This window comes from Peromyscus californicus, unplaced genomic scaffold (assembly GCF_007827085.1).
Source record: "Peromyscus californicus insignis strain IS unplaced genomic scaffold, ASM782708v3 Scaffold_9__1_contigs__length_137607984, whole genome shotgun sequence".
In the NCBI taxonomy this organism is placed as follows: domain Eukaryota; kingdom Metazoa; phylum Chordata; class Mammalia; order Rodentia; family Cricetidae; genus Peromyscus; species Peromyscus californicus.
In genome coordinates, this window is record NW_026294617.1 from 31,522,081 (window position 1) to 31,550,006 (window position 27,926).

Sequence of the window (27,926 nt, forward strand, 5' to 3'; positions counted from 1 at the left end):
AGCTCAAACTTCCTTGGTCCCTGGTAAAAGCCCACCACAACTCAGCAGTCTAGCTTCTGGTCCTGGATGCCAGGACTTAACAGTCGGGGACCACTTCCTCAGTAGGGCCAGTCATGCGGCCCTGAATTGGCCTGGATGAGTCAGACCTCCCAGGTTCTTCTCCAGTAAGTAATATCAAGGATATTGCTATTCAGAGGCTTCTAGTACAACCCTGTCAATATAAGTAGGAAAACAAGCAGACTCTCACCAAAGCCTGGGAATGACGTTTGACATAGGGAAACGTGGGGGGGGGGGGGGGGGTTGGAGGAGTGGGGGGGATGTAGACCTACCTTTCCCATTTTACTCTCATGTTCTCAGCCCTACTCCCAATTTTCCTACACTCACAGCACACGGGCCCTGCTTGCTCCACCCACTTCCCTGGGTCTGTGCTATGGCCACTGCTATTTCCTACACCTGGCACACCTTTGTCACGTCCTCTGCTGAGAGGGACCCTCCACTTCTCAGGGCGCACAGCAGATACGGACTTATCTCCAGTTCCTCTAAGGCAGCCCTCACCTGCCTGCTTCTGACTCCCAAAGCAGAATGAAATCATTCTGGTTTCTGTGTGCCCACTGACTTTCCCGAAGCCCACGAGAGCCCTTATCACACCATACTGTGGAATGACCTGGACCAATCTCCCCCGTGACATTAGTCCAAGGCCCCACCGTGTCCTCTGTGAACTTGCTGCGGCCACTCTAGTACCCGGCACCCAGGGCGCTTTCAGAACCTATTTGCTGAATGAAAGACTTGGGTCCAACAGCAAGAGTTCTTTCTCCGCTCACCTAAGTGGAGGCTTGCCTTAATTAAAATAAAACTACAATATTATTAGGTTATAAAAATCATATAGCCATATATAGCTGCATATAATTACAGTGCAATCAAGCCTCTGATATTTTTAGGTGTCTCCTTCCCCGAAAACTCCTTAACTACTTTTGATAAAATACTGATGAATTTCTACTCAGGAAGTTTAGTGTTGGTGTTTTCTTGTGTTTCTATGTGTGAGCGTATGTGTGTGTGAAAGAGATGGCAACGGAGAGACACAGAGAGAAAGGACAAGCGAACACAGGCGAACACTTGCCGTAGGCAGGGCGGAGGACGAGCTGGGGTGTGGCTCTTCCCCTTCCCTCCTGCTTGAGGCAGGCTCTCGAGGCACAGCACACACCAGCATGCCAGGCTCCTCAATCTTCCCTCCCAACTCTCCCCAGGAACACTGGCGGTCCACGCTGGAGTGCCGGGCTTCCACATGGGTTCTGGGGATTTGAACCGCAGTCTTCATGCTCACACAGCGAGCACTTTACCCTCTGAGCCACTTCTTCAGCCTTCTGTTTCCTTCTCAAAAACTTTTTCCCCCCGCAACTATGTAAGCCGAGTAATGTAATAAGCCCCATTACCCAGCTTCATTCCTGGCCCACATTCCCTCATCCAAGTTTAATATCTATTTTCCTTTCCCATATTACATTAAAGAAAATTGTACTCATCGTTTTCCATCTGTAAATATTGTAGAACGTACCTTTAGAAGTTACGTTTCTTGGTTCAAAATACAACCTTAACATGATTAGCATATTCAGAGAGTACTTAGTAATTATCCCTAACTCTACCTGATACTCCCAAGCGCCGAAGCATCCATCTTTTCAATCCCTTTGCCCTTAGGTTTTCAACAAGGGCAAAACACCATCAGTTTCTACAACTCACAAACCAGTTGTCTTATTTAGATAAAAGTCCCAAGCTCAGATCTGACACACCCACACTTCAACACAATGTACTAACTCTGTTGCTGAAACTGTGTTCAGCATACATTTGTACCACACAGATACTTAACATCATTTGTTTTCAATTCATTATTTTTCTACTCAAATATTTTATCCCACAAAGACTTCCTCACACAAGTTCACACTACTTCTGAGTTCTTCAGAGCCCCTAACAATCCTTTTCTCTTTTTTTTTTTTAAGGCTTAGTACATGCTTTTCTTCCTCTTGGAACTCCAGTTCTCACTCTCAATGAACACAAATGCTTTCGCTCTCAATTTGAGCTTTTAAAAGAAAACTACAGGTAAAGGGAAAATGCATTTCCCAACAATTCCCGGGCAAGGAAGGAACGCATAACTACAATCCATGCCTTAGTAGCTTTAAGTGTGCATGCAAATGAATACACACAGCAAATGTTTCCATCAACAACAGCCGATGTCCGTGCATACAAAAAACCATCACCAGGATGGCTCGAGGGAGGAATGAGCGCCTCGGCCCACAACAGGGTTAACATTCAGACTCAAAAGCAAGTGTGTAAGTTCACGTCTTGGTGACTCCAGACGTGCATAAAACACCCCTTGGTCTGGAATAGGAAACAGGTGCAAAATGGAAATGTATCCAATTTATTTAACTTATTTATTTAATTTATTTAACAATTTATTTAATTAATTTATTTAACTGAAATATTTCTGGAAGAGGTGAATGTATTTTTATGTGGCAATTTCACCATTAGACGGATTTTAAAATAAGTATTTTGTGAGGTTAAAATTAACATACATATTCCTTTAAAAATACATGTGTGTGTGTGTAGGATGGGGAGGATATGTGAACATGAGTGCAGGTGTCCCGGAGGCCAGAAGAGGGCATCAGATCCACTGGGAGCACCCAACCAGCTACTGGGAACTGGTGTGTGCTTTTAACTGCTGAGCCATCTCTCTAGCCCCAAATGAAATTCTTAATAATGCAAAAATCATCCTTCTGAATTCTGCATTTGAACGTAATAGGTTTTCCCACCAAATATGCACATGTTGATTTAAATATAGAAAATATGTACCAGTTCCCCCTGCTTGAAAGAAAGGTGGTGGAAAAACATGAGCCAACTATGAATTACAAATATTTACTAAAAATCCAATCGTCATTCTGGTTTACTGACTTTATTTCTTGTTATTTTATTGCTTCCTTGAGATTTGTAAAGAATGATTCTTTTTTTTTTTTTGGTTTTTCGAGACAGGGTTTCTCTGTGTAGCTTTGCGCCTTTCCAGGAACTCACTTGGTAGTCCAGGCTGGCCTCGAACTCACAGAGATCCGCCTAGCTCTGCCTCCCGAGTGCTGGGATTAAAGGCGTGCGCCACCACCGCCCGGCTGTAAAGAATGATTCTTAATGAACAACAACAGCTAAGCAGGGAAAGGCACTTGCCACCAAGCCTGTGGACCTGAGTTTGATCCCCGGGACCCACACAGTGGAAGGCCAGAATCAGCTCCACACAAATTGTCTTCTGACCTCTGTGGTGAGTGCACACTCAAATAAATAAGTGTAACTTAAAAATGTAAATAAAAATACTGTATTAAATAGGTTAAGTACAAGACCCTAAGCCTCTTTCTGTTTGCTGATACTTTCACACAATATAACAGGCTGTATTATTCCACCTGGGCACGGTGGCATTGGGGAGGCAGAAGCCTGTGGATTGCTATGAATTCTGGGACACTCAAGATTATATAGTAAGATTCTGTCTCAGAAAAAAAGAAAGAGCCAGGCGGTGGTGGTGGTGGTGGTGCACGCCTTTAATCTTAGCACTTGGGAGGCAGAGGCAAGCAGATCTCCGTGAATTTGAGACCAGTCTGATCTACAAAGCGAGTTCCAGGACAGCTAGGACTGTTACACAGAGAAACCATCTCGAAAAATAAAAAATAAAAAAGAGAGAGAGAGAGAAAGAAAGAAGAAAGCACTGTATTACAGTTGCAGCAAATTATGAACGTTCAGACAAATTAATCAAGCTATATTGTACTCCCAGGATTGTTTGGTTTTTTTGTCACCTACCCAAATCAACTTTATCCTATATCCAGGATCGATATAGGGGCTCTTTACTCAAAACTGGCTCTACAGTGTTGCTCACACGTTCTCCTGGGAAAGACACCCACACAGAGAACATTTCTCCTGGGTCGGTGCTACTGACAGGCAGGAGAAATCAAGAGGAAGTCTGTTCTGCTTCAACACGAGGGCGGGAAGCCGCAACACAGAACACAAATCGTCAAACTGAATCAGTTGCTTGGATTCAATCCCTTCCCGATGTCACCAAAGAAAGCGGCCCCTCTGAGCCCAGACGCCAGCCCCACGGCTTCGCAAGTTGTCATTCCCTCCATCCTGGGCAGCTGTGGGCTCTTGCAGACAAAACCATTAGAGCTGGCTGACACCCCACGGGGCAGGAAATGAATCATCGCTTTACTCAACCGAAACTGCAGCAGGTTTTAAGGAAGCTAAGCACAGTCGACCAAATTGAATCAGTAGCACTTAGCTGGTAAAGAAGTGTCCGGGGACTGTGGCCAACGACAAAGGATTAGCACTCCGGATCTGCTTGCCCACTCTCAGGCAGATTTTCAGCAAGCACGGGAGCTTTACATAAGGTACCATGTGTCTGCCCGGACCACCAGTGGGCTCCCGAGAGGACCCTCAGGACGCACTGGGCACCTGAGCCAGGCGAGGCTCAAGCGCAGGGCATCCAGAGTTCCAGGCTCAGGCTGCCTTTGGTGTTCTGTGGAAGAATAAAAGAGGGTCCGTTTCTTCTTCCTTCCCCAAATTATAAAGTTCTACATTTTGTTCTCAAAATGGGGATCTGTCTCATGTGAACTGAGGTGAGTCTTAGATCTTAATACAAGTAAAAATGAGAATTAGGGGGAAGGCCATTATCTTCAATTTTCTTTACCACAGCCTGAAAGCAAACATTTGTGTGGCTAAGGACAGTGATCCAAACACACTGAATTTTCTTAACTATGGGCTATTGTCTTCCTGCTGAAGCTGCTCCTCCACTTACACACTTACTTGTATCTACTGACCACACAAAAACCTAATTTCTAAAACTAAAGCTAGGTTTAAATGCAGCTTTATGTTTTATGCGCATTCTTAATAAAAGCCTTTAAAAGTCTGATTTGCAGAATATTCCCCTAAGAAAACAATCAGGTGTTTCCTAGGTGACAAGGCAAGGCATTCCCAATTAGAAGGAAGTCTTTTCTACAATTTCGTTTAGAAATTCACAAAATACATTGTAAGATGACAGACGGCAGAAATTGGTTTAATCTAATTTTTCCTCTCCCAGTCCCACAAAGGTACAAGTTAAAAGTTTACAGCCAGGTCTCTGGTGGAGTTATGAATGTCTCAGGTTAGCACAGAGGCAGAACAGGTTTTGTAAGCACGCCACACAACATCTGAGGTCATTAGTTCACATTCAAGAAGAAAACTGCCCGGCCAGAGAATGGCTGAGCTGGAGGGCCCTTGCCACCAAGACTGACTACTTTATTTGAGTGTGATCCCCAGACCCTGCATGGTAGAAAGAACCGACTCCCACAGGTTGTCCTTTGCCCTCCAAATGTCCTCAGTGGGACACGGACACACACACACACACACACACACACACACACACACACACACACACACGTAAAACAGAGATTTTTTTCCTGAAAAAAAAAAAAACCAAGAAAATCCAGTCTAGTTCTTATATTAAAAACCCACACAAGCCTTTCTTCATTCCATAGCTAAACATTTACCAAGGAAGATGGTCTCTCATCAGCCACAACCTGTACATCTAAACGGGTTTGTTTTTTTCTGTTTTTCCCAATATGTTCAGTCACGGGCTGGGGTCGAGGGTAGTCATAGAGCATTTGCCAAGCATTCATGAGCTCCTTCCTGGAAATCATAACAACAGCAGCAATAACAACAATAAATAGTCATGAATACAAAATACGGAACCAGACTTCCTGGGTTCGAGCGAGAGGTCTGCCACTTACTAGCTACAGAACCTCCGTCAAGACACGCAGCCTCTCTTGTGCCCCAGTTTCCCCAGCTGAAAACATCCCTACCTCCCTGGGTAGCTCTGAAGATGAAATGAGTCACTGAGTGTGTTATTGCTTGGTACAGAGTCTACCACATTATAAATACCATGCGAGTATTAACCGATCCACGGGTGAGGATAGGAGATCAGAATACGACTGTGACCATCTTCCTGAAGGACTTCTACTCTGTCCCAGTGTGAAAGAGTGAGTTCCTACCGGACAAGCGTATGTAACACTGAAATGGTTCCAAAAAGCCCCGATTCATTCCTACAGGCAAGATTTATAAATTCCCGCCCACTATGCCAGGTAAAGACAGCCCAACAGCCACCAGCTCCAGAAGTGGCGTCCAGAAGAGTCACTTCCAACCCAGGTGCCATGCTGATCATGTTTTCTCTCACTGTCCCACATACAAAGCCTCAGAGGACACACCAGGGAAGGATATAGTGGCCTGCATTCAAGGTGTCATCTCTTCAACCAAACCAGTTATTTTCCTAAAGGGATCTGGGGATACTGTAGGCTTGTTATGAAAAGAAGTGGTAGATAGCCACAGCTTCAGATAAAGGTGACCAAATACACATTCTAATTTTCTAATATTTGCGGAGTTGAACCCTGGACTTCCGGCAGGCTAAGCACACACTCTGCCCCTTAGTTACACCTCAGCCCTTCATACATCTACTAACTGGACAAAAAAAAAAAAAAAATTTAGAACTGTATTTCCCATAGAATTCAAGTCAAAAGCTAGGTGTAGCACTGGGTGTTTTCAAATTTCACCTAATCGGGTCAACTTCAAGATTTTGTCTTAACCTCTTTTCTGACTAGTCAGAAAAACAGAATGATTGCCATGACATAATCCTTTTTAAAAGTCATCAAAAGATGTGACTATGAACAGTTTGAAGAGACCCCATAAGCATGAAGAGAACAAGGTTCAGTCACTGAAGTCTCATGTAAGACAGAAATCAATTTAATTACACTCATCTGATACCTTCTTGGATATTCATTTCATATTTTCCTTTCTCAACCCCTACAACCCACTCACACACAGACACATTAATCTCTTGCATTTTGTTACATATAATCCTGTTCCCACAGTTCTAATTTTAGATGTAGATAGTCCACCAGAATTAATCTTTTCCCATACAAAGACTGGTCACAGCTACAATCTAATAGTTTTTCCTTAAATCTTTCCCCTCTCATAGAGAAACGAAGGCTAGGTGATTAACCGGTCCTTTTGTTTTGAAATTACCTGCAGCCTACTCATTCCCAGAACTGAAGATTAAAAAAAAAACTTAAGTCTTCACCTCTACAGCATCCTTGGGAACCAGTTACATGGCAGTGGTCTTTAGCCATTATTTTAAAAAAACACACAGTGGTTTTAAGGAAAAAGTACTTCTAGTATCAGAGGAAATCTTTTGGGCTAAAACTCTGAATCCCAGCTGAGGGACTGGCTTAACTTTAAGCTTCTCAGAGTGCCTGCCTGTTGCTAGGTTTACAGACAAGATGCTCTCCTGAAAGGCTGGCTGCTGGAGACACTGCAGATAGAAACACCAAGGACGGCCATCTTCATCCGGACACATAATGATGAGGGGCTCAGAACTGATTTCTTGGCTTCTCAAAACTTTTTGTTTTTCAATCTTGCTCAGTGGTCCCCCGCAAGCAGAGACACCCGCTGTGCCCGATTACAAATAGGAACATGCCACTCACTCCATTTCAGTCCATGGCCCAAGTGAACTTCAAAAGGCTAAACACTCCTCGGCTTTACATAAGGAACTCAACCTTAAGACAGACCCTCTTGAGCATGAAAGAGTACATCTTTCTCTTGATTAGGACAGTGAATGGGGTTCTGGGCTCTGCGACTCAGCAGTAATGTTCTTTGGCTAGCAACGGTGACTAAACCACACTGCAAGGTGGGGAGAGGTGTGGAGCTAAGGGAGCTCTGTCAGTGGGGAAGGCCTCTGCTCAGGTCTGCCCATCCCTCTTCTAGCTATGCTGATAGCCCGTGCCACAAGATGAAAAGCAGAACTCACAAAAGTAACTTATGAAATGACATCACTCTGTCAAAGTGACACCCGAGTCGGGTCTGGAAACAAAACAAATAAACAAAAAAAAAACAAAATGCAAAACACTAGAAGTCTAGGTACTTAGTACCGATAGAGCTGAGGATGTAGCTCACTGTTCGAGTGTTTGCTTAGCACGTGTTCAATCACCAGTGCTGAAATAAAAAAAAAATAAAAAACCAACAAACAAAAACTCTGGTGGAAAGAATAACTAAGCTTTTTTCTAACTGTTTTGCAAAAAACATTTTGTAAGTCTCCAAGTGTCCTGAAATAAAGAGCACCAATATTTAACTAAAGATTCAGGCACAGTCTTCTAGGACTGTGCGTGCTGAGCGTGCTGATGCTCCTGATAAGGTGTGAGCCTTCCTTTTCTTACTGTCTCACCTTCAGCCTCCCCCATTCTCTACTGAATCAGTACGCTCACACTATTAGAAACAAGACAAAAACAAACTTTGAGTATTCCCAAGTTCTTCTAGGCAAAACTCTATTTTTAAACAAAGTGAGTAGGTGGAGGGTGCTGGGTTTGAACCCAGGGCTTCCTAGAGGTTAGGGGAGCACTCTACCACTGTACCACCTCCCAGCACTATGGCTTTTAAAAAAAATAACTACAGTCAGAAGTATCTGGCACTTTTCCAACCATTTACTTTTCTGGGTTTTGGGGGTATTTCCCCCACCCTCAGAAAAAGTTTATTATTGTGGCTTACAAAAACACAAACAGCCAGGCAGTGGTGGCACAGGCCTTTAATGCCAGCACTTGGGAGGCAGAGGCAGGCGAATCTCTGAGTTCGAGGCCAGTCTGGTCTACAGATCGAGTTCCAGGACAGCCAGGGCTACACAGAGAATCCTTGTCTCAAAAAATGAAAACTAACAATCAAAAACAAAAACACAACAAAATAAATCATAAAATTAACTACAGAATCAATTGTGAGAATAGACAATGTACACAATTTTTTAAGTTTGCAAAATTATGCTTCAATTTTATAGCACATTCGCGTCTGAACCGTGTAACTGTGGAGGTGGGGAGGGAGGGAGGGAGAGTGTGTGTGTTTAGGAAATAGGTGAGAAATGACTCAACTTGTTTGAATATGATTCTCCCTCCCTTTTTCCATCTCCTCTCTCCTCTCAACTTTCTCTATAGCTTCCATTTTCTGGCACCTGAGTCTAATTGAGTCTGTGGAATCTCCTTCAGGGCCACAGAATAAAAGAGTGCTGGCTACCTCAAAGGGAGCATCGTGCTGGCAACCCACACTGCTTTCCCATCATTTAGAAGGGAATGAGATGGCATTTCAGACAGAAAAAAAAAATCTTACATTCAATTTGGAAGAAGCAGCACCTTCCAGAGACTTCCGATGTATCTCTGTATAGACAGAGACTGCCTACCTCTTCGCAACAATAAAATAAAAGATGAGGGAGGGAGAATGTACTCGGGCACAAGGGCAGAAGACAGGAAGTGAACCCCACACCTCACCAAGTTTCCTGGGGTAAAACCAGGCCAGTCTGTGCAGCCCAAAGGCAAGGAACACTCTTCTGGTCCCATTTCACAGTCAACCCGAAAGTAGTGAAGTCTACAAATGAAAACTCCAAGTCTTAAGAAAAGCCCAATCTGAACCACTCCCAAAATTTCTAAACAAATGCCAACCATCATTCTCTCCTCTCCAACTTTCAAGTCCAAGTTCCTTCCTAAGACACAGCCCTTTCTTCAGCCACCAAGACCCCAACGATCACATCAGCTCTCTCTCTACATCATCTTATGGCTGCTGGAGCATGTGTTGTCTCCTCCTCCTCCTCCTCCTCCTCCTCCTCCTCCTCCTCCTCCTCCTCCTCCTCCACGACCACCACCACCACCAGGTTTGTCTGCATTAACAGCCCTGGCTGTCCTGGAACTCACTCTGTAGATCCGCCTGCCTCTGTCTCCCAGTGCTGGGATTAAAGGTGTGCTCCACCACGCCTGGCCTGGAGCATGCGTCTTAACCCCCATGCCATGTGCTCGGTTGTGCGCTGGTCAGCATCAGGAAGTCAGTTCCTGTAGAGCTGAAACAGACACTATGCTAATTCGACTTCTGAGATACTCCCTCTTGACTGGCTCCCAGACGCATCCATGACGGAGCTCAAGCTGACTTATGTGCAGTTCCAGCAGACCTTGAAGGCAGCTCCCAGTTCCTAATGCAGCAGTGGGACTTCCTTCAGTAACGCTGACCAGGTCAGCCTGGGAGAGGTGCTAGGACAGCAGTGCACTCAGCCATTTTCATGTCTGTCTTAACTTGAAAGGAAGGAACATCTATCAGGAAAGCTCTCTCAAGAGCCCGAAGACCCACACAAGTCTTTCCTTGGAATCTTGGGGGGTAGCGGAATTGTAAAGTTCTTGCCTAGCATGCATACCTCTCTGTGTTCCATCCCCCAGCATCCCATAAGCCAGGCAAGGTGGCCCATACTTGTAATCCCAGCACTTGGGAGATGGCAACTGGAAGGTCAGTAGATCAAGGTCATCCTCTACTACATCAGGAGTGTGAGGCCAGTCTGAATTAGAAAGCCTGTTCCAAAAATATAAAATAAAATATAAAAAGTTGCCCCTGAGAAGCGCAGTAAGTTCACAGAGCAAGAATCACAGAACAGAATCCTAAACTCATCTTTTAAAGGTGGGTCGCTGGGGCTGGGGATGCAGTCCTGGAGTACACGAGTCCTGAACTAGACAGACAGCCACCGCGCCCGCGCGCGCGCGCGCACACACACACACACACACACACACACACACACACACACCCCGCAACAGGCAATGTGGATTTCAAGTTAGCATTTTGAGATTCAGGAATCCCAGGCTTGCTTCCAACTTGAATCAGTTAGCTAGTAACGCCTAGAAAACATGGGGGTAGATTTTATTCTTACTTCAAGAAAGCCCAAAGTATAGATGCAAAGCCTGGGAACCTTGGTTTCTAGCATCAGAATCACAGAATAACTCCAGCACCCGAAGCCCCAACGGCCAATACTCAGTCCACACAGGCGCTCTATCCAGCAGGTTCCAAGGCAGAAGACTCACATTCCTTCAAGAGAAATCATTCACAGAAATCAATTGTTCCCTAGTGTCTTTTAATGAAGGAAACTGAGCAATGGCTTTTTTTTTTTTAATCAAGTTCAACTTTAACTTACTCTTCAATACCTTCAATTCCTGCGTGTTTTACTAAACACATTTCTACACATAACCCAACAGAAACTAATACTAAGATACATACACTGGACAGCTCTCAATAAAATAAGCATTTTTAAAAAATAAAAATAGTAGCTGTTAAAGTATGTATTTTGAAACAATAAATAATTTCATCACAAAATTATTGGTAATTACCTAGATACAGTGGTGCAGACCTATAATTCCAGCCCTTAGAAGGTGGAGGAAAAAAAGGCTTGAGTTAGTGGCAAAGAAAGAAATGGAAAGGGGGAGTAAGGAAGGAGGGAAGGAGGGAGGGAGGAAGGAAGGAAGGAAGGGAAGGAGGGAGGGAGGAAGGAAGGAAGGAAGGGAAGGAGGGAGGGAAGGAAGGAAGGGAAGGAGGGAGGGAGGGAAGGAAGGGAAGGAGGGAGGGAGGGAAGGAAGGGAAGGAGGGAGGGAGGGAAGGAAGGAAGGAGGGAAGGAAGAAAGGAAGAAAGGAAAGAAGGAAGGAAGGGAGGGAGGGAGGGAGGGAGGGAGGAAGGAAGGGAGGAAGATTAGTAATCATAGGACTTTATTTTTCATATTCATCCTTTGCAAATATTCATATTTCATTACACATATTCACATATGTCTATGCACAATCCAACCCAACTCCTTCCTAGGTACAGGAGATGGTACATGTCTTAATGATGCAACACCAGATTTTGATTTAATGAATATTATTTTAAGATACTGATAGAAGACTAAAATTATCACGAGCCATAACACTCGAGCCCAACAGTACCCTGGAAGGCAACGTAAGTACGGGGGGTTGAGGTGCGCGATGTAATAACAAGGACTACAAGATCACAGAAAAGGAAAACATTCTTGTCCCCAAGAGCCAAGCCACCCCTTGAAGTGGCCCTTGCTGGAAGGTGAGCACCCCTCCTGACTTTGTTACCTCCCCACTATGCCTGCTGGTCTTCCCCGGTCAAGTGTGGCTTCTGCTCTCCCTAGAACTTTCTCAAGAACTGCCAATCCTAAGGTGCACTTGGCCCTTGTTTTGTCCCGAGACGGAAGTAGCGACCTTGCTGTTCACTCCTTGACCTTGGTGACCATGACCAACTGTCCTCTTCCTTCCTCATCTCCCAAACCACACTGAGGACTGAGCTTCCCGAGGTGGGTCCCACTCCCCTCCCGCGCTCTATGTAGTCCGCCATCAACTCGGAAGCCTCAGCCATCTGCAATGTCTCTTCTTCGTGTCACTCAGCCCTCTGGGCTGAATTCTAGACCTGCGCATCCAAATGCCTGCTGAGACTCCTCCAGGAGGGGCCTTGAAGAAGCTCATTAAACCGTGCGTGCTCCCGGCTACGTGTCTTCCCTTTGCATAGAAGATTGCTCTTTTAGTTCCTACCCTGCGAATGACGGAAACCTGGGAGTGACCCCAATTTCTTTCCACCCTCCCTTGTCTAGTCAACGAGTTTCTGATTGAATAATTCATCTCCATCTCCACCTACCACTCCCTGGCTTCAAGCCCCTCAGTGATTCTTGCTGGAATATTCAATAATACCCTGACTGGCTTTCTTTCCTACCCCCAAATCTTTGACTCAAAAACTATCTTTCATAGGGTCACCCAGCGCCTTATCTAAAGTCTAATGAGCACACCATTGCCTTGCTAACTATGGTCTTGTGGCTGCTTGTCCCCTGTATCACAGAGTTGAAGTCCTGAACACAGCAGAGGAGGCCCCCGGCACCCCCATGTCTGTCCATCATACTGGCTTCCTCTCCCACCATATTTCTGTTCTCTGTCTATCTCAGCACATCCAAACACGCCTGGTAGCCTGCCAACCTCTGTGCTGTCCATGTCCACACACCCCCCAAACCCGCCTGGCTGTGCTGCAATGCTTGACACTAGCCTATAATAAGTGCCGCATGGTGAAAAACAGTCCGTGGTTGGTCTAAAAGGAAGGGCGCAGATAAACGTAGGAGAGAGAATTTGGACTCACATGGAAAGCCATAACCACGGTACCTAAACATGCTAAACCCTGTTTCATGTAGAATCACAAGAAAGCCAGCAAAAGCTCAATCCCCACATCCTCCCCTTCTCTCTCTCTCTCTCTTTCTCTCTCTCTCTCTCTCTCTCTCTCTCTCTCTCTCTCTCTCTCTCTCTCTCTTTCTCTCTCTCTCTGCTACCTGCTGAGCCGACCATCAGACAGCACAGAAGTGGGCATCCTGGGGATGTGCCAAGAATAACAGCCTGTATTTATAGAAAGTGCATTATACACCCGGACTGCCACTGAAATTTCTACATAATACTAGGAGGAAGGGACTGGGCTACTCTACGGATGGGGAAACTGAGTCCAGATGGAAAGTCCCTTCCCTGAAAGCACTAACTTTAGCATGAAGGAAGGAACACGCAAGGTTCAAGCCAGGTGTGCACGTGTCTACCTGTAGATACGTACACACACGCGTGCACATGTTTTCAGTTGGTCCCCCGACGTATGTGCACATCGAGCGCCAGCCAGGAATGCAATGATGCTCTGCTGTGCTGACAAGCTTCTGAATTGCTGTCCCACCACATAAAACGACCTCGCTAAATTACAGTCACTGCCCTCGTCTAGAGCCTCCCTCAACACCAGCAGCACGTGAGGCAGCTGCTCCTTTCTCGACTGGGGCCCTCTGCCTGTGCCCTTGCTCCCTCCGGCTCTCGTCTGTCCATCTTACAGGCTTGCACGAAACTGCTCCTCCCACCTCGCCCTGTGAAGAGTTCTCTAGAACTCTGAAAAGGCAAGACCACTTCTTTACAAGGTGAGCATTCATTACCCCAGAAGGTACAGAAGCAAAGAAATCCCCAAAGGCTCCAGAAGGCTCTAGATACCACAGGTGGGTGAAGCAGCAGAGACCACTGAACTCGGACAGGAACCTCTGTGCCGCATGCGTGGACAGTCACTGAGTCAAGTGTCCTCGGGGATGTACTGGGTGTTTGTCCGTCTAATGGAGTGTCAGCTCTGCTCAGGACTCATGCTGAGCACACATGCCAGCACTGAAAACAGGATCTGGCACTTAGGATCCGTGGCTCTGGTCCTCCGAGTATATGCTCAAAAGCCAACAAAATTTGGACTCTGGCACTTTAAGAGTGGAGGGAACTGATGGATTGGACCAGCCATGAGACCTACCATAGCAAGTGGGCCACAGGTAGGACCAACGGCAGAGCAGACACCTGGGCAACTCTGAAGGTCACAGCAGAGACACCAGTCAGAGGACAATGATAACAATCAGAATCTGGGGGTCAGAGGGAGATCTCTAAGAGTTCCCCCAACCTTGTTCCAGTGACACTAGAACCAAGCTTGCCTGGGTCCCCAAACTGTTAGTCTCCTCCTGGGACCATCACCAGAGGATCTGGGTACACCTCGTCACACAGACTCGGGAGCAGTGTTGCTGGCTTCTCCCACTGATGAGCCATGACAAGCAACTGGAATTCTCTGAGACCCAGGAGCCTCTCTTTTGCAATGGGGATAATAATTACATCAGCCACAAGGCGACACTGTAAAAGTAAAGGGACATTCCTTATGAAGTACTGCAAACAGTGTTTGGCGTGTGAGTACTCTGGAAACCTGAGCTGTCAATGTGGTCAGTGACATTCCAGGTCTGGGATCACGGGAACCCCGGGTTCCAGGCCATGGTGAATGCCAGTAGCCACCTGGATGCTGTCCACACCAACAGCCTTTGCTCAGGCACACTCCAGCTTCAAAGTCAAGCCAACATTCTACACGGAGCATCCTGCTCAGTCCCTTCACTGCTGGACTTTTGCATGAGCTTTCTTTCTCCAAGTGAGCTTTTCGGCTTTATACAGTTTGGGGCATCACACCCAGGCCTCCTGCATGCTAGGAATGTGTTCTAGCCCTGAGCCATACCCTACGCAGCTTGAAACAATTACTTTTGAAAAAAATTAAGACAGAATTGATTTTTGACTACAGTATTTATCATCAAGAGGCAAAGGCCAAAGACTAGGTATAGCTGTCTGTGCGATCACTTCCCCAGGCCCACTGGGATGGTGGGCTGAGCCAGTGAATGAACCAGAGAGCAGAAACCCAGAGAAGGGAGGGGAGACAGACCACCAGGAGGGCAACGATGGAAGTCAAGGCTCAGCCGGTCATTTAGGACGGAAAAGAACCTGTGAGACTTGTTACTGGTCTGTGACTCTGCAGAGGCAGGAAAGGCATCGGTCACACACAAAACTAAGTGTTGGCTGAAGGCGCCAGATACCAGAGACACACAGATACTACAGGCAGGCAAACCTCAAGTGTTCCGTTTTTCAGCTGGAGCCTGGGACACATAGCTTATCCAAGTACCACCTGGGCAACAGCCAAGCAAAGAAACAGACACTAAACTCCACCAACTTCCTTGAATTTGGTCAGAGACAACCCCTTTCCCCCATACACTATGGGATTGTAAAACAATATACTTGTTCTCCAAACAATCTGACTTTGATTTAGAGATCCTAGGGAAAAGGTATGTGTGACCAAGGAGACCACTACGGATGGGAAAAAGTCTGTGTCCTCACAACAGGCTAGCTAGACACACCACTTTAGAAAAGGGTTCGATGTTGTATTATCGGGATAATACAAACATGCTAAAGTAGGAAATTCTTTAAAATCTGTGTGTGTGTGTGTGTTCAGGCTCTTGCCAGTACAGATACAGATATGCCACAGACATGTGTGGAAGTCTGGGGCAACCTTGGATGTTGGTCCTTGCCCTCTTTGAGGCAGGGTCACTTATTATTTGCCACTGAGCACGCCAGGCTAGGTGGCCTGCAAGCTCACAGGGACTCTTCTCTGCCTCCCTCCCATCTCACTGCGGAGCCTAGAATCACAGGCACACACTACCTAATCCAGCTTCCCATGGATTTGGGGGGATCTGAACTCGGGTCTTCAGGCCTGTGTGGCAAGCTTTTTACATACTAAGTCGTTGCCCCAGCCCCAGATGCTTCATTAAGTGAGAAAACCTGCTGGCCCACCTGCTAAGAACCTCTTCAAAAGTGAAGAAACAACATCTGTGTTTATTTATTTTGCCCACGTCTTCCGTAGCCACGGTGAGACCTGCACGCTTTCTCATGGGCCATACCCACTATTTTTATCCTTCCAAACATGCATTAGGAGGTCGAAGCAGGAGGACAGTAATTTCAAGGTTATCCTAGGCTACCTAGCAAGCTTGAGGCTAGCCTGGAATACATGAGACCCTTTCTCAACAAAACAAAACATTTTCTAAAGAAAGAAAGGAAGTCCAAACAGGTGTGATCAGTATTGTTTGAAAGAGGCTGCCAGTAAGGAACTGAGGGTCTGAAAAGTCATCTGAAGGTCACTGTCATATCTATGGCAGGGGTCTATATGATATACTTTGAATACTAACGTTTTTTAAAGGCATAAAACTCTTGAGCTGTTTCTTGCCTTTATGGAAGGAAGGGGTTTACCTACAAATCACTGAGAAATGGCGTTTACAAGCATGCTTGGCTTCACTCTTGGAAGCAGAAGTACTAGCTAAACAATGGGGAAAGAAATCCTAAGTCCCTGGAAGGAAGGTGTGCAGGCCTAGGGAGGGAGCTGGAAGCTATGAGCCCTGGAAGATACTAGCCCTGAGACTGCAACCAGGAAGTATGTGATGAAGCCCAGGATCACTGTCTGTCCAAAACAAACAAACAACAAACAATATTTGCCAGGGGTGCTGGTACTCATCTATCCTGGCGGTCTGCAGGTGGAGGCAGGGGGATCGGGAGTTCATGGTTAGCCTAGACTACACAGTGAGTTCCAAGGCTAGCCTCAACTATGTGAGCCCTGTCACAGAGAGAAAGAGAGAGAATTTGTAAGTATGGTCTGTTGGATATCACCCTTCAGTCCCTTGAGCAAGAGTTTTTGTTTTGACTGTGGTCAAAGGCGAATGCTACAGGCACTCTGGGGATTTACAGTAATATGGCCTGGATACGCATTACCACAATCTTGCATGTCATAAGTTGGGTTTATGTTTGTTTTTCCTATACAAAGGGTCTCATGTAACTCGGGCTGGCCCAGAACTCCCTATGTAGCCACAGTGGCTTTGAACTCCTGACCTTACCCCCTCTAGCTCTAGAGTGACCGGTTCACAGCCATTTGCTCAGAGGTTCATGCACGTCAGGCAAGCACTCTGCCAACTAATTGCCATCCCCAGCCACGAACCTGTTTCTCATTTACTGTAAAGTAGCCCGACAGATCAATCAGATCAAGCCATGAGTGTTGTGGTCCTCAGAAATTAAGGGACTCCATCAAAGTCACCCAGTTTGAGCGACAGACCTGAAGGAAACCTGAGTCCCTGGCTCAGTGGAATCCACTTTTCCTTAAACTAAACTGCCTCTCCCAGGCGGCAGTGGGGGCCACATCAGCTTCGACAGCGGGAACACGGTTTCTAGGTGATCGTCAGAAATTCTGTGTACGCGACACAGATTACCACAGCTGTCAAAGGAAGACATTGGCCGGGGAAAGCACAGGGTCCACAGTCCTCGAGAGAAGGAATGGGTGAGGGGAGCAGAAAACGGGGCGCAAGCGCTCTGCTTCAAGTGGGGTCCCACGTCGGCAGGTGCACCAGCTGCTTCTTCCTGCATACCTGCAGAAGGGCAAGGCGCCTGGGACTTGTGTGGAACCACAAAGAGGCCTCCGGAAAGGAATGCCGCGTGGCGTTCCCACAAGCTGTCTCTAAGAAAAGTGGGGTGGGGTAGTGGGGGACGCTTCCTCTCCCCACTGGAAAAAAAATCAATTCTTGCTAATGAATAGTCAATATCGCAATGTCTGCAAGCATTCTCTGCTTTGATTTATTCCACCAACCCATTTCTCTCCTTCCCTGGTAGCTCTCTCCTCTGCGGCCATCTCATCCCCCTAAGCCACCGCCACCGTCAAGTTCAGGGGCGGCGGCAATGAGAGTTGATGTTGATGGTGGGGTAAGGGCATTTGCAACCTACGTCATGGATGGCCTTCCCTCAGAGTAGACATTCCTCGTGTTCGTCTCCTGTGTGAAATCAGGAATGCTGTCTCCAATGTGTGTGGGAGGAGGGGTTTGTGTGTGTGTGTGTGTGTGTGTGTGTGTGTGTGTGTACACAAGTGCATGTGTGCATGCAGAGGGCAGAGGACAAACTCAATGGTCCTTCCTCGGGAACTGTCCACCTTGTCTATTGAGACAGGATTTCTCAATGGCCTGGAATCTGTCATGAGGGCGAGGCTGGCTGGTGCCAGGGCCCTACCTTTCTCCTTCGCCCCGAGGCTGGGATCACAAGTGTGTGCTGTCGTGTCTATCATGACTGGCTTTTAAAAAAAAAAAAAAAAAAAACCTAGGTCTGGGACTTGAACTCACGTCTTTATCTCCCTAGTTCACTGTCTGCAGTTTCTATCTGGGACATAATGATGCCATCAGTTCCACATGCCTCTCGTAATAAGAAAAACAGCATCTCTCCAAAGGTACTGGGGGCAACTGGGTACCCAGGCCTTGCTTACCATAGAGGGTGCCAGGATGGAGCCGACACAACAGAGTCACCCTTGATGTTATCAGGCCTGCCCACAACTCTGCCGCTTTTCTATGTTTGTTGTTGTTTTGTTATTTTGAGATAGGTTTCTCTGTGTAGCCCTGGCTGTCCTGGAACTATGTAAACCAAGCTGGCCTTGAACTCACAGAGATCTGCCTGCCTTTGCCTCCTGAGTGCTGAGATTAAAGGTGTGCGCCCCCACTGCCTGGTCCTGCTCTACAGCTTTTAATTGCCCTGGTATGGACACACATGCCTCAGTGTGGAGCTTGGCAAAGAAGGGCTGGAGAGGGGACTCTGTGATTGTCAGAGGGATCTGACGCCCTCTTCTGAAATCCATGGGCACCAAGCATGCACACGGTGTACAGACATACATGCCAGCAAAACAGTCACACATAAGATAAAATGAATCAACAAACAAAAAGGAATGCCCAAGAAAGGGAGAGGAACTTCCTTACCTGGCCCTGCTGTAAGAACAGGGCTAAGCAAGAGAGAGAGGTGGGAAGGAATGGGTGACCAGGGTCCTTATGAACGCAGTGATGCCAGATCCCCTACTCCACTTTCACACAAACCTGGCCCCTCAAAAGACAAAGAAAGGAGGCAGGAAAGCCATGTACCGGTAACTCCGGCCCTTGTAGCTGCGCAGGCAAGGAGGAGAAAAACATCTCTTATAACTTCGTCCGCATCACCTGGAAACTCCGGGGTTTGGGAGGCTATTAGAAAAAGGTTAAATAGGAGAGCAGATAATGATACATCAAGGGACCCATGTCAGGGTTGTTTGAACAGTACTCGGAAGCAATTGCTATTGAGAGCTGGTGACCACTTTAAAGGGCACTGGAAGAAAGCAGAGTCTGCAAGAAAAGCCTCCTGAGGGTCCTGGGAGCAGGCAGCCGGAGTCTTCCGGTGCCGTACAAACATCCCCAGAAACATCGCTGTTCTGTTCTTTCATCCAAGATGACTAGGTATGCACACGCTCGGCATATTTTCCTGTATTGTTCTCGGCATCCGTTTAGTTTTATAACTATGGGGTTTTGCAGACATAACTGCACATCCCCGTCTATAATTGTAAACTTTGGTGATCTGGGGTCTCGGTCTTTAACACTTCTTGTTGAATTTATTCAGATTGAAGCTGCCCACCAGTTGCTTAACATGGTATCAGTGAGCTCAGTTCAAAGTTGTGAGAACTGACTGTCAAAAATATGTTCCCAGGCCAGGCATGGTAGCTTACACCTATAATTCAGCACTCAGGAGGCCGGGGGCAGGGGGATTTGGAATTGGAGGCCAGCCTGAACTACAGAAAGAGACCTTGTCTCAAAAATAATAAAATTTGTGTCATTTGAAAATTAGTAGATAAACTTTCCCCAGCCCCCCAAATTCATTTTCTTATCACAGTGATAGATAGCCTGGCCCAAAGGAACCCGTGCTGTCAATCACAGGATAATGAACATGGCCCACTGAACTATCATACTGGCTTTAATGTCCCTGGTACTTTAGGATGATAACTACAGACTATATAATTACACAGTCCCCAGAAGAGTCTCATAATTGAATCACAGGGCATTTTGTGAATGTTTGGGACAACAATCAGAGGACCACAAAGTGAATGGGATTGTGATACTTGCCAGCTACAGCGCTAAGAAGCACCCCTAAAACTCAATTAGAAGAGTCCTTTAGGTATTACATAATTATAATACAAATTTCATTAAGGCACAAGGGGTTTTTTTATACATATAATTGAACTGTCCTCAGAATCCCCAAAGATTATGTTTCTTAATAGTTTATAAAAACAACACGGTTAGATTCCCAGATTCGGATTTCTTCCTCCCCAAGTGGAGCAGCTAAGCCATAGGCAGGACAGGGAGCTCCAGGGTTGGCTGGGCCACTGCCTTATTCGGTCACTCGGAAAGTGAGCAGGGTCTTGCTATGTTTGTCTCACAAATGTGCTGCACAGCTAGAATATCTGGTAGCATTCTGAAAATATAAGATGACGGTAAGGATATTTACAAACTTATGGCTGGGCAGGATGGGGGGGAAATGCATTTGCCACTACGCCTGAGGACATGGATTCACGTCCCAAAATACACACGGTGGATGCACAGGAACCAACTCCTGAAAAGTTGTCCTCTGACCTCTATATGCACTCCATGGCATATGTACACACACACACACACACACACACACACACACGCACACGCACACGCACACACACGCACATGCACGCACACACTCGCATGCACGCACGCACGCACACACACACAAGATACTTAGAAATTCTAAGGAAACAAGAATAGTCCACCTATAGAAAATGTCACCCCTTATTAAGACCCCAGAATTTCGGTAGATTCTTCCCTTTCTTCCCTCTTCTCTCTACCTTTTTCCATCCATCCCTTCTGGCTGTCTTTACACCAGCCATGTCTTCCGCCATCTTTCTTCCTCTCCTTCTAGAAGTCATAATAGTTGCAGTAGAACCAGGAAGGACAGGGTACAGAAGGAAATCAGGTAGCTTGTTCACCCAGCTTAGGAGACCCAAGGGACTGAGACGGATGCACCACCAAGGAGAGGCTCACACACAAGTTGCTGGTACGAACCAATGGGCAAGCCAACAGAACAGAGCACCCCAGCCTTGTCTCAGGATATTCTGAATCACTCCCAGGGCAAGGTACAACAGTTCCTGAACCCCGACTTAACATAGCAAGGACAAACCCACATACAGCAGATTTACAAGCACACCAATTTTCTGAACTTAAAAACAATTTTTTTTCAAGGCCAATAATCAAAAGTGTAAAGGATGAGGTGAAAAATGCACCCGTTCCCTTTGCATAGCTCAGTGTGTAAATAAACATCTCTGATTGGCATTAGTAGGCTATCACATATACATATATATGTATAATTAAGAAGCAGCAGCATTGGCCTTGTAATGACATTTGTTCATGAGAAAAAGAAATCCATTTAACCCAACATCATAACCCAATTAACCTTTGCAGGTGCTGGACACCAGCTTCACAGGAGCTAGGGAGATGGCTTAGTGGGTAAGCCCTTCCCACAAAATATGAGGACCTGAGTTCAAATCCCTAGTGCCCACATAAACGCCCAGTGAGTGTGACAACCCACTTGTAATTCTAGCACTCTGGAGGTGGAGAGAGGTGATCCCTGAAGCAAGCTGATTGGTTAGACTGTGGTATCAGCACAAGATACAAACAGCAATAGAGGAAGACATCAAGATACAAACAGCAATAGAGGAAGACATCCAACACCCACCTCCGGTCTACACACACACATACATACATACATACACACACACACACACACACACACACACACACACACACACACACATACACACACACACACACACACACACATACACACACACACACACACACACACACACACACACACGGATGGACGGACAGACGGACAGAGAAACATGAATACACACACATGAAAAAAGACAAAAGTCCCATAGAGACCAAGAATATGGTAGCATTTGGTGCTCCTCAATCAAAGTGTGAGTGGCATCCGTTTCCTCCTTTCAGTTCCTGGAATAAAAATATTCTCCCTCACGGAGCACAATAGCATGGGCTACAGCCTCTCCTCATGGAGTGTGAGCCTCGCTGGGTCTCTCCTTCTGCTGTGTTTGAAAGAACCTCTCCCAGGACCATGTGTCCTTTGGTGAACATTCACATATTTGGGGGGCAAAGAAAAGGAGCCAGAATGGGTGGCCCTAACCAAGAGAGACTGAAGCCATCCAGGACAGAGAAACTGGCCTTGTGAACAAGCCAACAGCGTGGCAGAAGAGACCTCTCCAGGAGAGAGTGGAGTTAATTAGCCTTTTTATGCACACACACACATGCTGGCTTCACACATTCAAAAAATAGACCCAGGCTAAGCATAGGGCCTGTTTTAGTCTGCTGTGTCAAAACTGGATAGATGGGGACTCACTCTCTTTTTTTGTGCCGGGAGCCCGCCTCTAGCATCCTTACCAGTCTCATTAGCTAGCGGAGCCTTAGGAATGGAGAGGCAATGTGAAAAGGGCTCTGAAAAAACGCTAAACACACAAACCACTTTCACTTTCTCCACGAGTACTGAGTGTCTAGGAAACCATACGTTTATACGCATGTAAAAACAATAATAATAATAATAATAATAATAATGTTCTCTTTGTAACGTGGCCACGGAGCTACTGTGCGGAGAGGTCCCAGTGTCCACTTGTGGAACAAATGGTCTCATGAGTGGCTGAAGTCGGAAGCAGTGAATGATCAGCAAACTTGATCAGCTCCTGGGCCTGGTCGGAGACTGCTAGAGCACAGCAAGGTTGGCCCGGGGCCAAGAGCACGTCCGCCAGGGAAACAGGAAGTCACTGAGAGCTACCACAGACCCACGGCTCGGCGAGTTCCCCAAACAAAAGCCAGCCACTGACTTCCACAACTGGCCTGCCATGACACCATATGGTCAGCAATGTTGTCTTGCCACAGCACTGAGGCCTGCCTGTCTTCCGGGTCCTGCATAGCTGTGGATCTGGTAGCTGTCTTATAACTGTTTTCACTATTTTATGACTTTTCTTGGAATTCACTTCAGTGGAACCTAGCTGAGCGCACAGGGAGAAAAATGGTACCTCCCGCCCCTCCCGATTCAGCCCTAGTGAATGGCCTTCTCTCCTATCAGACTAGTGAGCACCAAACCACTTAACATTTATTCATGGGGCATGGGGGAGGTGAGTGGAGGCGGCTTTCTGTGTGGACAGGAGGGAAAACTGGACATTTAAAGTTTCTCACTCTGATCCCCATTGACACTGGATTTAATTTATAGGGGAATCCAAACCTTTTGGCTCTTCCTTTCTTCTCTGGGAGTACCCACTTCAAAGAATTCTCTAGTCACTGTGTGGAGACCCTGCTGCTGAGAGCTGCCATGGGCAAAGACGGATCGACTTGACGATAAACACTGTGCAAGCATTTTCCTCCTCAGTGAAATTCGTCAAAAAAGCCCCTCTTTTTTCTCTTCTGAGCAATAAGGCATGCTCTCCGAGAATATTCTAGCTAACCCCCCTCCATCTCTTCCCCGTGTGTCGTGAGGAACTAACTCCACTGTGGATAAGGGCTCACCAAGGAGGAGAAATAGAAAAACTAGAGACAGGGAATTCCAAACCTATTTACTTTCTGCCTTGAAGGATCTCTCCTCTTTCTCTCTCTCCTCTTCCTCCCTCTCTCCTCTCTCTCTCAGTTTTTTTTGTTTTGCCCTATGTGTGAGTGCTTTCCCTGAATGTACGTATACGCCCCAAGTACATGCAGTGCCCACTGAGGCCAGAAGACAGCATCTCAGATTCACCAGAACTGGAGTTACAGAGGATTGGGAGCTACCATGTGGGTGCTGGGATTCGAACCAGGGTCCTCTGGAAAAGCATCCAGTGCTCTTAATCTCTCAGCCATCTCACCAATGCCCTCATTGTTGTTTTGCCTTGTTCTGTTTTGGAGACAGGGTTTCACATATCCCAGGATGGACAAGAACTCAGCAATTAGCCAGTGATAATCCAGAATCTGTGTTTTTCCTGCCTCTACCTCCCAAGTGCTAATGACAGGCATGGTATGTCTCTGTGGATCAGTTTTACGCGGTGCTCGGGATCAAACCAAGGCTTCCCGCATGTTAAGCAGGCACTCTGCCAATTGACTGTAAGCCCAGAGCCCAATCTCTTATTTGCTTCCAAGTTTTCTTATTAATCCAGAAATTAGAAAATTAAGTCGACAACAGTAGGGTAAGCCACCCCACCATGAATCTCTTTTACAGACGTTGAGACTATTCGCCGTGGTAGAGAAGGCCCACATTGGGAGGGACAGGAGGAAGTCAAGTGAACACTCACTGAATCATATTCTTGAAGGTCACTTCCCCAGCTATGTGAGCCACCAAAGTGAAAGGAAAACCATTCTTTAAAATCAGATGGCTGTTAGTGTCCTCAAAAATAATGTGTAATTACGAGACGTTAAAGGGCGCGGTGCGCAGCCTCGGGATTTTAACCCAACAGCTGCCTTGCTATTTCTTCCTCTGGCACCAAGTGCCTTGAATTCCTCCACTGAAAAGTCCTATTTTGAAAACTAAAAGGGCGATATTGTTAAACTATGAAAAATGTCTGACTCAAAGAAGAAAATCACGGACATTATTGCTTCATTTTATCACCGGCGCTACCTCTCAGGCTCTGACTCTTGACAAGGGAGAGACCCTCTTGTGTGGCTGGTTCTCCCCGGGCGTAGTTACCGCATCCCCTTCCTAGGCAGTCTTCTAGTTGCTGCCTCTTACACTCCTGCTTCTGTAAGTCTGTCAGAGGTAATTATCTCTCCTCCAATCTATCGCTCTTCGGTGTATCATAAACACACAGATTACACAAAGTTGATGGAGGCGAGTGGAGTGTGTATGCTGCACTGTGTGGGGAAAGGCAGCCATAAATAATTATCCCAAGTACCCACTCCCTCTGCTAACAGGGGAATGAAAATGACTTGAGAAGGAGAAGAGACTGCCACAGGATGCCAGTCCTTTTCCCCGTCCATATATGGTGGTGCCCACCCCCAAGAGCCAATCCCAGGAGCTCCTGCAGGAGTAAAGAGGCAAGGAAACTTCCCAGATCTGCGGTGCATTGACACTCCGGAGGGCGGATCAACGTGCAGCAGACCACAGCGGTCAACACAAACAACCTGAGCCCCAGAGGAGGGAACAAAGGCCGGCTTCTGAAAAGCACATACCACCATTCGGCTATTGTTACATATTCTGGAATGTTCCAATTCCAATCTTGGCCACAAATTTGAAAGTTACTAAAAGCCCCTGAATGATTCCCATCAGTCCTTTAAATCTAAGAATGAGATCAAACCAAACGCTGAAAACACACCTCTTGGATTTCAACAGCCTTGGTGCCAGATACATCTGCTGCCTAAACGGCCTCCTCTGTCACCATCAAAAATCCCCTTTGCATCTGCTTCACTGTGGACGACAGATACAGTCCATTCCGATAAATAAAACTTGCGTGTGAAAATTATTTCTGCTCATTTGCTGTCACTACCAAAAACTTTCTCAGATATTCCTGCAGGGCGTTCTGAGGAGGCAGCACCAAGTCCCAATCTGAAACAATCTTCTCCAGGCCTCATTAAGGAAGAGGGACGTTGTTTTTAAAAATTCAATAGCAGCTGCAAACCATTGAGAAATTCCTAGTGAAGCTACAGAACACATTTTCAACCATTCAGCCATAACAACTTCTAAACTGAGAAAGGTGCCTCTTGTGTAAAAGCCACTGTTTACCCAACATCCAGGAATCTGGGGTGGGGGTGGGGGGCAAGGGGCTAAGGCTAGATGTGAAAGGTCTGCACACATCACCCCGAGGTGAGGAAATGCCTGAGCTGATTGAAGAAAAACAGCACCTGGGGGTTCAGCCAAGTCCTCCGCTCTCACAGTCACACACTCTGTTCCCCCAGAGGCAGAGGACAGGGGCCAGGCACCTACACTCAAGAATAAACAACCAAAAAGAGCTGACTTCATTTATTTTCGTCAGTATCCCTAAAGCTGACTATATGTTAACCAGACATAAATCAGATACCTTTGCATCAAAGTTAACACTAATCCCCACTTGGTCAGACTTAACTTTCTCTATAGCTGCTCTCTCAAGATTAGCCTCAAACCCCAAACACAGCTTTCTTCAAAAAAAAAAAAATAATAACATTAAATTAAACATTTCTGAAGCGCCTACTTTTTCTAAGTTATCATTTTTTTTAAGAGTTCTATAATATGGTCATTTTTACAGCTGGACTCTTTAGGAAGTAAATGTTTTCTAAGGGGTTAGAAGTTAGACGTTCATCACAACAAAGCAATACTCTCAATTGCCTCTGAAAATGTGTTTAGGGGTTGGGGATTTAGCTCAGTGGTAGAGTGCTTGCCTAGCAAGCGCAAGGTTCTGGGTTCGGTCCTCAGCTCTGAAAAAAAGAAAGAAAGAAAAAGAAAGAAAGAAAGAAAGAAAGAAAGAAAGAAAGAAAGAAAGAAAGAAAGAAAGAAAGAAAGAAAGAAAGAAAGAAAGAAAGAAAGAAAGAAAGAAAGAAAGAAAGAAAATGTGTTTCATTATAATCAGGCAGCTATGAAATAACTAGTATGGAAAACACTTGGGTCACCATGTACTCTGCTATAATCGATACAGAGGTAGAGGTTCTATTTCACACCCAACACAAGACATCCGTGTATCCTGTCCGTAGTGAAAGTCATCCTGAAGGAAAAAAAAAAAAAAAACTCCAACGTAAGGAAGACACAGACCCAGAAACACCAAAAGCAAATAAGAGAAAAGACACATGCCTAGAGGAGCAAGTACTTAATTAGATAGTTAGGGCAAAGGCAGAGGGGTCGGAACGCCACTGTCCAGCAGCAACTCCAAGGCTCTCTTTGTTTATGATGCTGGATGTGCAAGGTTCACAGTGAGGGGAGAACTTCCTTACTCTGTGTACACAGCAACCCTCGCCATCTGAGCTACTGAAGGGAAAGGGATAGAGGTATTGGTAGAGTGAAGCCTTTCCCTGAATCTGCACTGAATACATGGTTGCATTAGCTAGCCAGACACTTTGGTTCAGCAAAAAGTGGCTAAATGGACTTGGGGGGCTAGCTTAGCGGGTAGCATGTCAGTCCTGCAAATACGGGGATATGAGTTCAAGTTCACAGAACCCTCAATAAGAGAGAGAGAGAGAGAGAGAGAGAGAGAGAGAGAGACAGAGACAGAGACAGACAGAGAAAGACAGAGATAGAAACAGAGAGAGAGAGAGAGAGAGAGAAAGAGCCACCACAGGATAGTGAGCTTGTAATTCTAGTGCTAGGTGGATTCCTGGGTTTCAATGGTCAGCCAGCCTAGATTATTTGGGGGATACCAGGCCACTAAGACACTTTGTCTCAAAAACAAAACAACAACAAAAAGTAGACTGCTCCCAAGGAATGGCTCTCAAGGTTGTCTTCTGGCCTCCACACGCATGCACACATATGTGCATGCATATACCCAGGCACACATAACCTGCACACACAGAAGCAGCTACCGGGTATCGTAGTTATAAGCTGGAGTACAATGCTTAGTTTGCTGGAATTACTTGGAAGAGGAAGATAAAGAGTAGGTCCCCAGTTGCCTTACCACCTCCGGTTTATTTCTCTGGTCACATCTCTGCCACCCACACCTTGTTCATGTTTTAGGTCCTACTGTCACCCTGACAAAGACAAAACACACGGGTGGTAAAGCAGATAAGAGAGAGAGACACCCAAGGTCAGAGGTACATGAGGCCAGGAGACGTCAGAACCGGGAGCCTAGCAAGGCCACGTTTCTCAAGTCTGGCTCCTGTTCAAACTGATCTGCCTCCATCCAGGCAAAGCCAGGCAGACAAGGCCTT

The 27,926-nt window shown here is 46.2% G+C and overlaps 1 protein-coding gene across 2 annotated transcripts in view; it reads right to left on the reverse strand.

Annotated features, from left to right (window-relative positions):
• Maml3 (mastermind like transcriptional coactivator 3) overlaps positions 1-27,926 on the reverse strand; it is a 434,164-nt gene that overhangs the window by 393,271 nt on the left and 12,967 nt on the right. The window lies entirely within an intron of this gene.